The sequence below is a fragment of the Pinus tabuliformis genome, chromosome Q, assembly GCF_031772625.1.
Source record: "Pinus tabuliformis cultivar Carrire ecotype Pingquan chromosome Q, CPIR1, whole genome shotgun sequence".
Classification (NCBI taxonomy): Eukaryota; Viridiplantae; Streptophyta; class Pinopsida; order Pinales; family Pinaceae; genus Pinus; species Pinus tabuliformis.
This window is the reverse complement of record NC_142296.1, coordinates 261,739,563-261,755,570: the sequence shown is the minus strand read 5'-3', so window position 1 is coordinate 261,755,570 and position 16,008 is coordinate 261,739,563. Positions and strand designations below refer to the sequence as shown.

The window sequence follows — 16,008 nt, the reverse complement described above, 5'->3', positions numbered from 1 at the left end:
ACACCACCAGATTACTTCAGTATGAAAGAAGGAATAGCAACTATATTATATATTAATCATATGCAAAAGGTTATAGCCAATTCGTACTCTGTTTCAACAACGAGAGTCGATGATCAAAGTAAAAATACAAAAGTAATTTCTGAATAATCTCTCCTCTCCCCCTTCTTTACAATCGTTGTCCCTTTATAATGGCTAAGTGATAAGAAGGGTAAAATAGTAATAGTGATCCCTCAGGATCAAGAGATCCTGAGGGATTCGTGCAATCTTCCATCTTTAGTTAACTTCTTGTCTTTTGCGCTGATGTTGTGATCTCCTTTGTCCTTATCCATAACTACATGCTCCATTCTTGGCTTGTTGCTTGTACGTTGCTTCCTAGTGAAGGAATAGTAGTTACTCCACTTTGTCTTTTTCCTTCTCTCGGGTAGGGAATGGTAGTTTTCTCATTTCATCTTTTTCCTACATGAGAAAAGACAATAATTAGCTAAATTGTAATAATAAATAGTTCCCTAGTTTTTACTATAATGCTTTGATATATGAATATCTTTAGAACATAAAGGGGATATAATTAAAGGAAAGGATGATGAAATAAATGGAAAATTCATACCTTTTTCATAGCTCAACACACTCCCCTACTTACCCTTTTTCATGCCCTCATGAAAACCATGTAGTTTGTGTGCAAAGCAGTCAAAGAATAGGCTGGAGAAGGGATGTCATGAGGTGGTCTAAAACCATGATTTTTAGCCAAAGTTTCAAAAATGTGTCCTGTCTGTCTTTCAGGTAATTCATATATAGCTTTATAGTCTTCTGCAGGATACCAGACAATAGGACTACGAAATCTATAGCCTAACCAATATGGACCTTCCCTCAAGATGAGGTTTCTATAAGTAACAAAGCAATATGCGGCCAATTTCAAGTTTTTGTATTTGAATGGTTCTTTGTCCTGCACATTACAATTGGAAACTTTCCATCTGAATTTAGCTATTGCAAAGGAGTTGTCTTTGATAGAGAGAAAATACTCTACCCCCTACTGGACAATTCCTTTGTGGATGGGTCCCAAGGTCTAGATTACTCCTTCCTTTTGCATTAGACTCTTATGTTTGGTCAGCAATTGTAATTGGTTTTTCGGTTCACCCTTGACCCAAAGGTCCAACCCATTTTCTTACCTCTGGAAAGTGTTATGGACTTTGAAACACTTCAACTGGTTAACAACAAATGAAATGAATGCTTGAAATTGTACATCGCCCAAAAAAGGGCTGCAGTTCTTCTCCATTTCTTCTTCCAATACAAAATTATGCAAATAAAATTCGCAGAGTAATCATTGAACTTTCACTCCATGGTGTTTACAACAATTTATGAAATCTTCCACAGTTTTTAATTCTATGGGTTTCCCTGCCCTAACATCCTTAATTTTTAACTGTAAATAACTTTCTAACAAAAATAAAGCATAGTTCTTGGCAGGGGACCTGCATGCTAAAATATCTGTGTAAAGGGAACAGAGAGTATCCATCTGACACATGATTGTTTCCAGTCTTCTCTTTATCTTTTCAGTTCTTTCTTTTGCCCTTTGACATTTCTCAAAGGCCTCACTTTTTGACGCGTTGATATTCCGGAATTGCCTTTGTAATTCCTGGTACCCTTGTTGGGGAATAGTTTCTTCCTCAAGCCTTTCTATAGTTAGCTGAGCCTATGCCAGCTTCTCTTAAAGATTTGTTATACCAGGATCACTGCTTATCAAAAAATCATTGGCTTGGATATCTATCTGGGTGTCTACACTATTGGAGGGTATTGCCTCCATTTGAACAACTGTATTGCAGAAATGTGCAGTCTCTATTTGGGCAACCACTTCTATAATGGGTGTATGTTGTTCCTTATCGTTTTGAATGAGTATGGACTCGGATTGAGTCTCCATAGACCTTGTATCATGGAATTCAGTTTGAATGGCTTCATTCACCATTTTCGGGGTTCTATTTGTGATTTTTATCCTTTTTAATATTCTTATATCTTGTCTAAGTCTTTTCACTAAGCTCTGTAGCTTTTGCTATTCCTTTTGCAACCTCTTAATTTCGCTTTTCTTCTTCTTGGTAGGAACAACTATTTCACTAATCGCTTCTACTCTTACTGAGCTTGGTTGCTCAGTTGGGTTTTGTTCTCCAAGGGTTGTGTCTTTGCCCTGACTAGTTTCCATTTTCCTCTATTTGGCCCACATCTTTTGTGCTTACATCGACTTGACTAGGTTCTTCAGGAGAGGTAACCCTAGTTTGGTCTGCCTTTTCCTGAGTGGTTTCTGCCCCTATTTCTACTTCACCAACTATTTCTTCTGATATACTCCTATTATGGGGATAGTTTTCTTTTGATTGTTCTACTTCAACTGTTAAACACACATGGACAACAAAGAATAGGAAAGATAAATCAGTGAGTACATTTTTTATTAACATCAGATATACATTTATAGTACAATATGTGACTCTTGGGTTTCAGATCCCAAGGTCTCTTGGACTGCTTTTGTCCATTCGAATTCCACACTAACCCATTTAGGATTAGGTGTCCAACATTCCCCCCCTTAATCCGAAGGGTTATGTATGAGTCCAAGAAGAGAGTTGTAATACAAAATGTGCAAAAAATGCATGGCAGCACTAGGCTGAATGTGCTCTATGAAATGTTGGTATAAGGGCAGTGGTTTAAGGATGACCACCAACACTGGAACGCTTAGCACAGTTCCCGGAACTCTTCCAAAACTGGCAAGAAACTGAAGTTTTCTGCTAGAGGAAGTGATCCTATTGTTTTAAAGAGGGAAACCTTCAACCATAAAAGGGAGGTCTCACCCCACATAAAAGGTAAAACTTCAACCTGAAAAGGGAAGTCTCAACCTGTGATGGTTTAAGGATAACCAACAACTCTGGAATGCTTAATGCAATTCCTGGAACTCTTCCAAAACTGGCGAGAAGCTGGAGTCTTCTGCTAGAGGAAGTGTTCTTAATCTGTGATGGTTTAAGGATGACCAACAACTCTACAATTCCTGGAATGCTTCCAAAACTGGCAAGAAGCTGAAGTCTTCTACTAGAGGAAGTGTCCCAGATTGCCAATTGAAGGCATGTTCAAGGGCATCTTTGTCTCTGGCTACAACTCTGAAACTGGTGTGGCAGGTTGTGGCTCAGGCTCGCTTGATATGGCTTTGAAGCTTGTAGATGACCATCATTCCCCCCCTTGTCAGGTACAAGGTGAGAAGATGGAGAAAACTCAACTGCAAGACTGTTCAATATTCTGGAACAAGTTCTGACATGTGTTTGGAATATCTTCTTGGCTGTTGATGCCCATTGCCAAGAAGCGATCCATCCAAGATGAATCTTTGTTCTTGCAGGACGTTTTTTTTTGAAGCATCTGTGTGAAGAATGGCTGGTTTTATGACAGTGCTCACATGGATGAAGATCAAAACAGTGATCTTTCAGATGGCCAACTCGATCACAGTGTTGGCATTTCACGATCTGTTGTTTTTGTTGTTGTTGTTGTTGCTGTAGAAGAGGGGCAGAGTCTGGAACAGCTGAAGCTGAACTGTCATGAGGAGCAGCTGAACTGTCATCAATGAATCCGGCACTCTGAAACTGAATGGGCTTGGCATAGTCTGGAATATGAAAGGACAAGTCCTTGTCATATCCAAGACCAGTTCTGTGCTTGTTGTGGACAAGCTATTCCCAAGGTCTGATGATGGGCTTGGGAAGTGCAGACTAAGTTTCTGCATCTGCATGTACAACTGTTGCTTTATTTGAATGAACAGTAACATTATTGACTTGCTGCTGATGGGTGATTGTATCAATGTTCTGAACAAAAACAAGTTCAGAATGATGTCTATTTTGATGTAACTCTTCTTGCTGTAGTTGTGATTCAAGCTGCAAAAAATCAATCTTTTCTTGTGCATCATGCAGGCAGGTCTGAATGTCACAAAGAGTGTCTTTTCTAACATTTACCTTCCCACCAATAGTGGAGTGTATTAGTGTATTCAGTAACTCTAATACATCATGAAATCTAGCCATTGTCTCAACAAAGAAATGAACACTCAACTAATTCCAGCTAAGAATTTAGCCAACCACAAACAGATTTGTGTCCAGCAAGAATGAGAGGCTCAAAGTCCTTCCAACACAGATACAATAGATATGTTTCACCCTTAAAATGCTCAGGTATACCAAGATACGCTTTGTATGGATGCACAACTAAATGACTTCTTCCTTCTTTGAAATTCGAACTTCAACTACAGGAATGGATTACATATACCTCTGATATATCAACTCTAATAATAACAGAGATCTGAAGTAGAATATACCAGCAAATGTTAGGAAGAACAGTGGCTGTAGATAAGTGTTATAACATCAAAGAAGCTCCATCATTACAGAGAAGACACCACAGTGATAATATATGCAACGTATTCAGCTCCAAGACAGGGAAATAAATATGGAGTGTCTTCAATATATTCGCAGCCACACATCCAATGAGATGAGGAAGTTTGGGATCCTTTATAGCAGAGGTACATCACCAAACATCACTTCCAATAGTCTATACTCATTAAGATTTCAAGCACAGGTACAGTGATATGCTGCTCAACTGAAACAACCACAGAAAATACAAGTTTGTAGCCTTGGGGCTAGATCATTCTTTATGGAAGTCGCTGTAGAAAATACAAAGTTGGCCTATGCAGGTCACAAACCAACTTTAGAAAGATTGCTTTAGGCCAGGAAGTTACAAAGCTATTGGAGGAGTACACCTAGTATAGGCTCCTTCTATTAAGAAATTGAACAAGCTGATTGCATACGCCACTGAAATAAACTCAATCTTCTGTATAGGCAGTCTGCTACAGAATTATGGCAGAATACTCAAATCTGGTGCATGTGAACCTATATATACGACGATGGTCTCCTTCATATCAGATTTGTTGTCCCTCTTCATTCATTTGAAACATAGGATCATTGTACATTTATCCAGTTCGGTTTTGTGCTTGTGCCTCACGACAATGACAGCTCCAACGTGCATTCGATCTGCAATTAATCTACTCTAGAATCGCTACCAAGGAGGTCAGACTGCTTCAACAATCAATCAGTGCAGCTTCCGAGTTGCTTCATGCTGCAGCCACAGAGAATAGTCATTCTACAGTTAAGTCAGCTCCAGGAACACTAAACAAGTTAGATCGATTGATTTACAAAATGCACACAAAATTGTTCCACGCTTCCACAAAGAATAGTTGACCAGAGCATGGACCCGCGAAATCAACCAATGCCCAGCACTACTCAGAAGATCGTTCTATGCAACCGTCGATGATAGTCGCATGGTTTCAAGATTTGACAAAAATGTTGACCACAGAATCAACCGATATCAGTTTTAGAAGTGTACTGCAGCTACCGATAACTCACACCACTTCAGATGCCTATCTCAGAAGGATCACGATCTACTCCAGCGAACTATGTTCAGACAAGTCACACCACCCCAGAATAATGTTCAGTTTCTTTGTCTTCAGGAGATCTTGGCCAGTCCAGGGAATAAGCTCAACATACCTACGCTGCTATTCTCAGCCTCATGGTGATTCGTTGCTGGCCAATCACTTCAACATGATATGATGCTCTTCCTCAGCACAGAATGACTTGAACATAAACGACGCACAAATGCTCTTTGTCAACACAAACTATTCAAAATGACTTGAATAGAAATGACCAACAATTCTCTTCCTCAACACAAACTATTCAACGCACACTAAACTTAGAGACCTCCAACGCAGCGGCAGCAATCTCTATACCTTCGTTGCAGAGAAAACTTCTGAAAGACTGAAGTGCTACAAAATGAAGAACTTGCAACTTCTTGATGTTGACATGAAAGAAGATCACTTGATATGCCTTTTGGAGGGGTGGACTCACCAAATCGGCCCTTGAAAATCCTTACCAGGGCCTCATGAAGCACTGCACATCCCCAACACCGTCGCACGAATTCGATTGTCCCAAGTCGGCTTCACCAGTGTACATTCAACGTTCATTGCAAATAGAACTGTATGCATTAAACTTCTGTTGGTTCGCAGGGACATATTTTAACAGAAAAATGACAGTAGATAGGAGTTACGCTTGCAAAGGAAGGTTGCATGTTCCGTTGTTGGTCCTCAAAAGCATCGATGATTTCTTCAAAGTAGCACTTTAGAAGCTCGAACCTTGAATTTGAGTTTTACCACTTGAGAATTTCAACCAACACAATATTCAGTAGGGACCCAAAGACGACGGCAGGAAAACCGAAGCGCGGTGGTTCGAACCCGTGACGTCGACGGGGAGGTGTTGGAGGTTACAACGTGTAGGAAAAAACTGAAGCATTGAGGCAATGTAGGAAACGTTATGCTAGCGGTGGTAGACCAAAGCTTCAAGATGTTAAACACACATTAGAGGGCTTCTTCTACAGTTCATGTGGTGCAGCGACATTGAGATTTCAAACATCACACTGCGCAATTCTCCATTTTGGACACTTCACCCATATGACTGTCAAAATGTTCGTATTAGTGGGCTGACTATCTTGGCCCCACTTGATGCTCCAAATACGGATGGAATTGATCCAGATTCTTGTCAAAATGTTACTATTGAAAACTGCTACATAAGCGTTGGCGATGATTGCATAGCAATAAAGAGTGGTTGGGATCAATATGGAATAGCATATGCTCGGCCATCTGCAAACATTTTTATCCGGAATCTCGTGCTTCGAAGCAGAGTAAGTGCAGCAGTATCAATTTGGAGTGAAATGTCTGGAGGAGTCTCCAATGTCACGGTTGATAATGTTCATGTTTGGCAGTCAAGACGTGGCATGAGGATCAAAACTAGTCCTGGAAGAGGGGGTTATGTGCGAGAAATATTTTACAGCAATCTCACATTTGATACTGTTCGAGTGGGAATTGTAATTAAGACTGATTATCCAGAACACCCAGATGAGAAATATGACCCAAAAGCTCTTCCACAATTCTTTGTCAGGCAGCGTTCAACAATCCAACTGCGTATGGAGTCTCTCAGACCGGTGAGAGCGTTAGGTGAGAGAACGTTAGGTGAGAGAGCGTTAGGGCAGCACAGGCGTGGCAGATGCGTTAGTGGACAGAGCCCAGAGACGGAGCAGAACAGTGGACAGACCGACAGCAAATGATTTCATGCAGGAGCGGTTATGGAAGATGACAGCGCTGATGCGCCAGAGCGTTATGGCAGATGCGTTATGGTCGCCACAAATTTCTGAGTAATTTCAGAATTGCATGCACGCTAACAGATGCATATTTGGTAAACAGCAGAGTGGTAGGTCAAGAATCGCAGGGACTGTCAGGCACCTCCTAATATAGCAGTACTGACAATTATATGAATGTACAGGACTGACATGTAAGAAAGGCCACAGAAAACAAGTGGCTCATGTTTGAGCAGGGTAGGAGATCGCCTGCTCTGATACCATGTTAAACACACATGGACAACAAAGAATAGGAAAGATAAATCAGTGAGTACATTTTTTATTAACATCAGATATACATTTATAGTACAATATGTGACTCTTGGGTTTCAGATCCCAAGGTCTCTTGGACTGCTTTTGTCCATTCGAATTCCACACTAACCCATTTAGGATTAGGTGTCCAACATCAACATTGAGGTTGAGCGGACTTTCGGGCTAAATATATTCACTCATATTGGCCAAAATCTAGGCCAATTCCTCCTCATATAATGGGTCTTACGGTGGACTTGTGCTGGGAGTTAGGGGAAGTTCTACTTCATCCCTCTCTTCTTCACTAGTATGTCTGTTTCCTCCTCAACTTCTGATTCTTGGTTGTCTCTTCCTTCCAGTTGTAAGGGTTGCTCATTTTCAGGGCTAGATAATTCTAAGGGTTGGCTGCTACTACCCTGGAGGTTTTCAGCTGTTCCCATGCTTGTTCTAAATCTGGAAGAGTGTCTATGTTTTTGTGGTCTGTTTGCTATGCTGGTGGTCCTTTTTTGGGGGTAGGTAAGGCTAACCCCCCATCTATAGCAAACACTAGATCTTCCAAACTGGTTTGCTGCTGGATAAGATTGTAGCTTACTATCAACCGAATTAGACAGTGATGACTTAAAACTGTATCTATATGCTGAGATTTCTTTATGCTTTGAGTAGCGTCATGCAACAAAAAATTCAAATATGCAGACAAGTTTACAGAACATTTCTATTTTAAATTGCTAGTAATTTAAGGTGGCGTGGTCTTACCACATCCTTTCTTCTGTCACATGTAATGTAGCTCTGAACTACTCTAGCCAACTCTGTCCATGGTTCTCGCAGAGATGAAGGCTAGACTCCTTTACCTTTGACAATCAGGTTTTGTCCCTCATCCCGAAAGACAACCATGAATTTAACCTCATTACAAGTTCACAAACGAATTCCATATGGGTCCGACTACTGGTAGTCTAGATACCTCAGCTATTACTGTATCCTTCACTGTTATTCGTCTTCCTCTTACTATAGAATGATCATCCTGCAAATTGTGTAAAAATTTGATAGCCATGGTTTCATTGGGTTGTTGGAGTCGTGTAAAATATGCGACCCATCCATCCCTTACTAGAATTTCTCATGCGGCATCCGGAACTGCTAGTGTCTATGGCTCGTTGCGTACTAATCATCCTCCCATTTTGTCTGAATTTTGCACACTGTTATTTTTACACAGCAATGCACAGAGCCAACAATGGAACAACAAACTGTAAATATCAGATAATACCTTTTTAATAACATAGATACCGTTAAAGCTTGCTATTATGGGATATCATGCAGCCTAGTACAACCAAATAAAAGACTGACACATATGCAAAAGTGCTTTGGAAGTCACCCGTGCCCCCCTAAAAAATGATAGGTCGCCTTCGACCGGTTAAATGTAGGAACAACATAATGACGACAGTCGTACAACGGTAAAAATGGTAAGATGTACATATTTATGACAAGATCACAAAAAATATCGAGTTGCTAAAATCGATGCATAGCATGAGAATTATGAATAAATATAGAGATAACATGGAATAATTTGAAAATGGAAAAGGACATTTGACGTGGGTAAAATTCTAAGCAGTCATTTATTCCAATTAAACCATTATGATTGACTTTTTAAACGATATTTCATGCATAAAGGTTCAAAAGGAATTGGGAACATAATCTCTTTTGAAATAAAGACAAAGATATAAGAAAAGGGTTTATAATTACTATTGATGTTTGAAACACATGACTCCAATACCATCAGCAGAGCTCTGTTGCCCACAGGTGTTTATAACCTTGACAAAGTTGCTTTTTCACCCTTTGGAACCATAATACTTTATGTATGCCTAGGAAAGTACCTTGTGATGTCAGGATGGAAGTCATTGTGCTAGCTTGGTAACCAGATGGATCATAATGCCATTCATTGGGAAGGAGTGAAAGGTGGTGTTGGCTTATATGGGGCTAACCCATGTTTGGAAGAGTTATTTAACCAAACAAATCCCGTAGCTACCGGCCCTTTCGGCAACAGCCCGCGGGGCGCAAACTAAGGTCTCACCCAAGGTAGCAGGGGAGGGTGCTGGAACTAGGTTTTTGCACCCTAGGGATGTCTTGGTGTGGTCTAGAGGTTTCGTACACTGGTTTACAGCATCGCACTGCTCGATATTCGCATAGATCCAGCTTGAGTATATATTTCTTGTTAGTGCACTTATTCTATTAGATGATGTGGTTATTAATTACCAAGGTATTTAAGCAAACATTTAACCAACACCATTGATTCGCGTATTAAAATAAACGCAGATTTATACTCATTCCAACCATAAGCAGGTAAGATTAAACAGATATTATGACAGTTCAAAAGAAACACAGAATTCCAGAAGAAACTTATCTTTATTTCCACTTTGTCCTTAATACATCTAGATCCACCCTGTGCACTCAGCTACAGGGTTCTGCACACACAGCTTCAGGGCCTCTACCTACTACCCCAATCCCTCAACTCGGACTTCCAGACGCTTTCCAATTATCTTCTTCACGAACCCATTACATTTCATATTATCAAAACTCTACCCTCTCTACCCATAGAGCCTCGCTCTATTTATACCCTTCCTTGGCCCGCGACCCCTGTGCGGGCTGACCCTATTTATGTTTCGTTACATTATTTTCGGGTGGACTACCCTTTGACTCAACCTATTATAATTCGTGCTCCACGCTTTCAGCTGAGTCTTTACCCAAAATGTTCGGCTTTGTGTTCTCTAATCGTTGGATGGGGCTTCCGCTACCCAATAGTCCCCCAACACAATCATCGTGACTCATCCCAAGTCACTCGTTGACGCGGCTAGATGCTCTGCCTTGGCTTCGCAGTTTGCCTCCCTGTGAGTGGCACTTGTTGTCTTGCTGCTCCTTTATTGTTTCCTGCAATGCTTCGTCCGGCTCCTACTTTGGTGTTTCTACCACATCTCGCAACCGATGATGCTCATTCTGCTCTGCTTGGTTAACATAGAACACCCCTTCATAGTATTCTAACACGAGTGGGGGAGCCGCATACGGGACCTCCTGGTACCACCGCAGCCACTTCCGACCGTCGTATCTTCTCTTCACACTGTCTGCCGCAACTTGTGTTGCAATTTTGCAAGACCCTGGCTATTGTCCGCAAGATCCCAATCTTCAAGGGACATCAGAGAAGACTTATTAACTACATATCTACCCGTGGTCGCCATTTGTCTATCCTTTCATTGTTCTATTGTAGTGCGCCATCTTTCCCCTAGGCGAGGTGACGACATCCGTACCAATTCTACTTCATATTCCCTCTTTTCCGGTACATCCCCTACTAGTGATGCTGCAGCTTGTGGGATGCCCGCAGCTATCACCCCCATACTTCTTAGAAAGTCTTGCTGCTCTGTTGGCTAGATTAATACCTTTAGGTGCATGCCTTGTGCAGAGATAATGAACAACTCCATCTATGTTTCCGAAGTGTAGGCCACCCAGTGGATTCCCCTTGGTGATTTATAAGCCATGCAATTTTCGAATGCACTGATTGCCCGCTGCTCCAGTTCGTGTAAAATTTTTGTGTAAAACCTGTGGCAGCTTGTTCCATATCTGGTTCGTACTGTTTCTCTTAATTGCCTGCCGCCCGCTCCCTTTTGCCATGATGCAGACATCTTTTCATGAATAGTGATATCAACGGTCATCATTCCTTTTATTAGCGCGTTCGTATGAGCCTTCTCGTGCAACCGCGACCCTTGTGTTTGGTCAAATGTACATGCACCATAGTACTCACACATCTATCCCCCAGGCTGCTTTATCATTCCTCACTCTCTTGCAACTGGGTGGAGCAGTGAGACTATCTTCTGAACGGCTAGTCAGACGGTCAGCTCGCACGTGTAGAGCTTGAGGCGACTGCCATTCACTCTTTCCAGGAAGGGGTCTCCGTTGAGTTTATCCAATTGAACCGTGCCCCCGTCGGTGATTTCTTTAACGACATAGGGTCCCAACCAGTGCATGCAGAGTTTTCTTAGGAATTTTTCGAACTTACTGTCATAAAGCAATACTAGATCGTTCTCCTTGAACATGCGCACCTTGATATGGCGACCGTGCCACGCTTTCTCGCGTTGTTTCTGTACCTGCTGATGGAATCTAACCAAAAATCGTTCCTCCTCCAGTTCTTCTAGTTGTGCGAGCCTCTCTACCAAGGCCCCGCGGTATGCCATACCTATGGTTGCCGCGATCCGTAGACTAGGCACAATATATTCCATAGGCATAACAGCCTCCTTGCCATAGACTAAGCGAAACTGTGTCTGGCCTATTAGCTTCTTACATGTCATTTGGTATGCCCATAGCACAACAGGGATACGCAAGTCCTAGTCATTGCATCGTGCATTATAGACCTTAGTCAACGCGATCTCCAAAATTTTGTTGAAGGCCTCGACAGTCAAATTTTCTTGCGGATGGTAGGGCGTACTTTGTTGGTGATATATCTGAAATTCCTCCGTGAGTGCGCTAATCGTTTTACTCAGAAAATGTGTTCCCCTATCACTCATGAGAATTTTGGGGCAGCCAAACCTGGTCAGGACATTCTTGAACAAAAATTTTGCTGTTGTCACAGCCGTGCAATCCTTAACTGGTTGCACCTCAACCCATTGGGTCAAATATTCAATCGCAGTGATGATATAACACGTGCCCGTCTTTCCTCACGGTTCAATAGGCCCGACGAAGTCGATCACCCATTTCTCAAATGGCTATAGCATTATCTGTGGCTGAAGTGGCATTTCATCCCTTCACGACGTTTTGCCCGTCCGTTGACATACATCACAGGCCCAACAGTATGCTTTCGAATCTTGATGTAGAGTAGGCCACCATAATCTGGTGCGAAGAATCTTCTGGGCTATGGCGCAGCCCGCATAATGTTCGCCAGCAACCCCCCCATGTGCTTTGGCTAGGATCTATCCACGCTCGAATTTTGGTGCATATTGACGCAATATTTCGTTGTTGCCCATCTTGTAGAGGTGGCCTGCAATTATGGTAAAATCTGATGCGCGTATCACTAATTATTTCTTTTGCTGGATAGAATACCCCTGCGGCGCAGTGCCCGTAGTTAAAAAGTGGATAATATTTTCAAAGTGGCCATTTGAAACACGCACGTCGTATAACTAGGCGTCTGGGAGTCCCTCCTCTAGATTTGTTGGTTCTTTGCCAGTCTCAATTCAGGACAGGTGATCCGGACCTGCATTCAGACGTCCCGGCTTTACAACAACCTCAAAGTCATATTCTTGAAATAGTAGCAACCATCGACATATGCACCCCCCGAACACAGGCTTATTCACTATGTATTTGAGCACAGAGTGATCAGTATACATCTTAAAATGTCCGCTGAGTAGATAGTGATGTAACTTTTGGAGTGCATATACCATTGCCAATCCCTCTCACTCAGTAGTAGAGTAATTCTTTTCTACTTTGGACAACCTGTGACTTGCGAACGCAATCGGGTGATCAATTCCTTCTGCGCCTTCTTGAGTGAGTACCGCACCCAACGCGATACACGACATGTCGACATGTACATGAAATTCAATGTCCCACTTTGGGAAGACCAAGATAGGGGCAGATGCCATCTTTTCCTTAAGCGTTTCTAGGTTTTTGTTACATTCCTTGTTCTAGCAATACGTAGCATCCTTCTTCAGTAACTGTTCCATTGGAACCGTGATCTGCGCGTAGTTTTTTATAAACTTCCTGTAGTAGCCCGTGTGTCCCAATGTAGCGTGTAACTGCTTTACACTTTGTGATGCTTGCAAATTTAGTATGACAATGATTTTTGCCGGATCTACCATCAGTCCTTGCATACAAACCACATGGCCTAGCAAGTTCCCAAAAGGGACGAGGAAAGTACACTTCTTTAGATTGAACGCAATCTGGTGCTAGCGGCAGGTATCCAGCATCAATCGTAAACTCACGACATGTTTCTTAACCAAGCCAAATACGGTCCAGTCATCCAGGTAGACTTCTAAGAACTTGTGGATAAATTCTTTGAATGCAGCTACCACAATACGGGAAAATATCGCCGGCGCATTCTTCAGCCCAAAGGGCATTACCGTATACTAAAAACAACCCCATTCGGTAGCAAAAATTGTCTTGCTTCGATCCTGTTAGTGTCAGTCTTTCCAGCCTTCCTCCAGTGATCAAATATGCTCTTACAAAGTGATCTCAGAGTGTCAAGGTCAAATTTTGTCATTTCAGTGAGTCTTCAAGCAAAATTTGGTCACTAGGCATTAGGTCTAGGGTTTGCTTTTACTCTTTTCAAAGTTGCCCAAATGTCAGTCTATGTCACTATTCAGCTGAGTCCATCATCATTCATAGGGTTGTCATCGTCATATCAGCTTCCATTGGGTCATTTTACACCTTGTTCATGCTTCAGTTGCGCCTAGGTAAGGTCATTTCCCTCTCTTAGGGTTTTGAAGGCAATTTCTTTTGGACAGTCAAATCATCAGCAAAACTTGTTTCCTGATGTCCATACACCTTTCCCTATCCTTAATGTACCTTATCAAATGCTTCCCATCACTGAGATCCCCCAAAATCCTCATTGTCGCACAAACCCTAGTTTCTTGCTACAACCTGGCAATTTTCTAGGTTGGGCCTGTGTTTTTCCCTTTTGGACCCCTTCCCCTCACTCAATCTCTGAGATTCCACTTTCCCCTGCTTCCTAACATCCCTCCCTACTTCCAAAAATTTCCCCAAAAATTTAGAATCCCCTTATCCCCTTCATTTCGCTTCATTTCGACAAAATCCCTTGTTCCACACATCGGGATAAGTTTCACTCAAACGATGTTTCAGAGCAATAAAAGATGAATTTTAGAAAATTTAGAGAGGTTTTTGTTTAAAACATGCCAAGGAAGAAAAACCTCCTTCACTTTTTACACAGGTGTCATGGTTTGAGAGAAATGTCAAGAATACCGTTGCCTCAGGAGAATCAAAGGCACCTCTGAAATGACCTTGGGAAAATCAAGTTTTCTCCTAGCTTGGTTGGCCAAATGATTTTCTTGGTGGGTAAAATGATAACTAGACATAAATAGATTTCCAATGAGCTATCATGAGCTCAATTTGGGGTTGAGGAAGGCATTCAAAAGTTGACTGCAACAACACTCTTCTTTGAGGCAGCCTCATTTGGCACATTTTGACCAGTCTTGGGAGATTTGATTTTTGACAGGGAAAATGAACTCCAAAATGAAAAGTTCCAGTTGGGTTGGAAATTAGACTCAAAGACCTTTCCAACGAGCTATCCTGCGCCCGATTTCGACACCGGGAAGGCCTCCAAAAGCCTCCTGAAAAACACGACCCGTTGAGCCTGGCGCGCGACCCATTGAAGGCGCACGACCCATCAGGGTGCCTTTGCCAGTGCAAAAATTACACTGGTGCGACCCATTGAGGGCGCGCGACCCGTTGGGCAGTGTGCGCGACCCATCAGGATTCACCTACAGAAATTTTCCAGTGAGCCACAAATCAACTTCTTTCTCCTAAATTTCTTCAGGTAGGCCTCTAAATCATGGTGATTTTGCTTGGTAAAGAAAAAATGAGCATGGAAGATGTGTCAAATGCCATCAAGATGAAATGGGAAATTCATGTGTATTGTGCTTAAAAAGGTCAAAGTGCAAGTAAAGCTAGGGTTTTGTTTTGCTGTGCTCAAGGTCATCCTTTTCATCCCCACTTTTTCCCCACATCCTATTACCACCTCCCTTATCATTTTTACCCAATCTCCCTACCAAAAATACTAAAAGCCCTAAAACCCTACCCCTACCCCTAAAAATCAATAACATAACCCTAAACCCTACTTCCCATAAAACCCTTGCATATTATGATTATGTGATGTTGTATATGTCATAATTTCTTCCCTAAATTCCCTCTTACGTATATTTTCCCTAAGTCCCCTCAAAAGTCCCCCTCCCTAACTTCTCCCTTGTGTTATTTGTCCCCTTGAAACAGCATCTCAAACAGTAAAAACAGCAGGGCATCCCATGGGAGGAGTTTATCTCTCATGAGTTTTTCACAGCGCCATCATCACCCCCTGAGATTGTTCATGAGGAGGGAGGACCATCACAGCAGCATGATATCCCTGAGACCAGATATGTCAGCTCTCCTCCATTGGTCACTTATCAGAGAGGCCACAGGGCCTTATTTGCAGCAGCTCGGCGAGTATTTTCTCCACAGCAGGTGGAAGGGGTCTCGCCTTCTTCATCAGCTCAGCGAGTGTTATCTCCACATCAGGTGGAAGGGGCCTCGCCTTCTTCAGCAGCACAGGCATTACAGAGGGGCAAGCAGCCCATGATCGAGGAGGGACTGTCAGGTGATCCCGACATTGATATCATTGATCTTGACATCCGCTCTCCTAGCACGGAGCTTCATGAGGTCATTCAGCAAAAGGAGGCTGAGAACCGCTTGTTGCAGCAGAAGTTAGAGATGGCACAATGGACGATCACCTATTTAGAGCAGCGCAACAAGCAGTTGGAGGATGAGCAAACTCTTGATGAGTTGTGGAGGATTCGTAGTGACCGCAAC

General features: G+C 42.3%; 1 pseudogene; it reads left to right on the top strand.

Annotated features, from left to right (window-relative positions):
• The first annotated feature begins 6,423 nt into the window (after window positions 1-6,423).
• LOC149219172 (putative polygalacturonase pseudogene) lies at window positions 6,424-7,146 on the top strand (annotated as a pseudogene).
• The last annotated feature ends 8,862 nt before the right edge of the window (window positions 7,147-16,008 follow it).